The following is a 2,489-nucleotide window of genomic DNA, read 5'->3' on the forward strand; positions in this document are numbered from 1 at the left end:
TGTTGAAATGATTACACTAGTCAAAATGACATCATCAAACCTCACTTCATTCTTTTAAAGGTTAGTAGGCAAAGGACTATGTCTGCTCTTTGAAAATGTCAAATAAAATGCTATTTTTCCAAAGTGTGAAGTAATGTTAAGCTAAACATTACAAGCACAAATGATATTAAGGAAACAAATTTAATGCATACTATTAATCAGAAAGTATATACTCTTACAATGTTAGGATGAACTCAAAGAAAGTTTGAAGATGAAAAAGCCATATTTTTTATTCTTAGATACATTAACCATAATGTAAGGGCACTAAAGAGAAAGAATAATAAAAGGTTTAGAAATTCAGATAAGGAGAAAGGAAAATAATCTTATTTAAACTGAAATAATAGAACTAAATGAACACTTAATTCGAGAGAACACAGCCTGATTTACTGGATTAAGAGTAGGTGACTGGGGTACTATGAATTATATATCACTTACCCTATTTCGCAGTACTTCAGTGTCTTTGTTGTAATCATGTCTGGCATGAACTGCTTGCCAAGGCTTCTCTGAATAAATACTACATTGTTTCTAATACTTTTACATTAATGTTGAGGCTCTTTCCAATCCTTGTAGATATCCTTATGCATAAATCTTTTACATATGTGCTAATGTATTAGTAGGATAAGTTCTTAGAGTGGAATTGCCACATCAGAGGCTGTGTCTATTATTAATTTTAAAAGATATTCAATGCATAGTTTATATTCTATGATATTGTCAGAAGGCTGTTCATGTTCTTCTAGTAAAACCAGTAAAGATAAATCCATATGTTTAATTTCTTATGTTGTAAACCAAAAAAAAAAAAAAGGTGGATTTTTAAAAATTATTCCTGAATTCCTGAAAACTAGAAGGGACCCAGCATGTGCACACTTCAGCTCACTAAGGGGATAGCACCAAGCAGAGGGGAATTAGGGACCCAAGAGATTAAAAGTGTTGATCAAAACTGTACACATTGAGTACATGTTCTTTTCACACGACATATAGTTCTTTAAAACTTGTAATGGCCTTTGAAAAAATTATGTATATAATTTATTATACAGTGTAGTTTAATATACAGTACTCATTAATTCTCATTTCTTATTCAGTTGAAGTAAATGCATAAACTACTGTCAAACAGAAATCCATAGTGGTTTTTAACATCAGAAACACATCATAGACTTCTGGTTTCCCGTCTGACGTGTAAAGAGTTTAAAAAATCATCACTCCCCTCCTCACAAGAAGAAAAATGCTGAACAAATTGAAAAACAATAATTCTTAGATCCATCAAAGAATTGTTTTCATGGGGAAAACTGCTGTCCTGAAAAAAAGAGATAGGCCAATACAGAAAGTTTATTTGCCAGAACTAAACATAGTTAGATTTTGCCAAACAAAATACTAGAACAAAGGAAGAAATATATCATTGAGTAAATTGTTCTTTTTTATATTTTTTCTTTTTTTTTTAAGATTTTATTTATTTATTTGAAAGAGACAGAGAGAGAGAGAGAGAGCACAAGCAGCGGGAGCAGCAGAGGGAAAGGGAGAAGCAGGCTCCCTGAGCAGGGACCCCAACACAGGCCTCCATCCCAGGACCCTCGGATCATGACCTGAGCCCAAGGCAGACTCTTAACCAACTGAGTCACCCACATGCCCCTCTTTTTTGTATTTTTTCTAAAGGCAAAACAAACAAGTATACAACTACTGATCTCTAGAGATGAGGACCAAGAAGAAGGGAGGTTTGGAAAAGAAAGAGCCGTGTACCCACAAAACCTATCTTCTTCATAACTTTCCATTTCTCTGGTTCTAGGAGGGTCCTGGAAATTACTGTCGCTAAAATAAATGTTGTCAAAGAAAAATATGTGTCCATGTGTCAGATTGTCCAGTTTCTACCACAGAAAATTTTTTTAGATTTCTTACAGCTGATAATAGTACTGTTTGTCCCAAACTTATATTTGCCTGAAACAGAAGATTAGTGGGTTTAAAAGTAAACATTACAGCGCTAGCTTTGACAGCACATATATTAAAGTTGGAAAGATACAGAGAAGATTAGGTGGTCTCTGTGCAAGCATGATACACACATTTTTAAGAGTGTAACTGTATATTGTTCTTTCCTTTAAGTTTTCATTTGAAATATGAATTTTGATATTAACTAACAAATTTTGGCTCTCAGATGACTCTCATGGATGGACATATGGATGAGGGGACTCAGACTTAAAAATACAAAGGACATGCAGAAAATTGTGAAGCATTCTCCATGAAATCAATGTTTATAGAGTATTCAGGGACATTCTCTAAATGGTTTCTTACGTCTGTGGCTGTAACATCTTCTGGTCAGTGAAAAGTAAACCATAAAAGAGGGAAAGATGAAACAAGGCAGTTTCCATTGGTGGCAGCTGCTCTGCTATGCCCAGGATGTGTCATCTTTACTGACACTTAAAAGGCATATATAAAAACACTTAATGTGTTTGGGTTACTGTTGA

General features: G+C 34.0%; 1 non-coding gene across 1 annotated transcript; it reads left to right on the forward strand.

Annotated features, from left to right (window-relative positions):
- The first annotated feature begins 2,005 nt into the window (after nt 1–2,005).
- Nucleotides 2,006–2,111, forward strand: LOC131828408 (U6 spliceosomal RNA). Its single transcript, XR_009352419.1, has one exon. It is a non-coding gene; the product is annotated as a U6 spliceosomal RNA (small nuclear RNA).
- Nucleotides 2,112–2,489: the final 378 nt, after the last annotated feature.

This window comes from Mustela lutreola, chromosome 3, assembly GCF_030435805.1.
Source record: "Mustela lutreola isolate mMusLut2 chromosome 3, mMusLut2.pri, whole genome shotgun sequence".
Classification (NCBI taxonomy): domain Eukaryota; kingdom Metazoa; phylum Chordata; class Mammalia; order Carnivora; family Mustelidae; genus Mustela; species Mustela lutreola.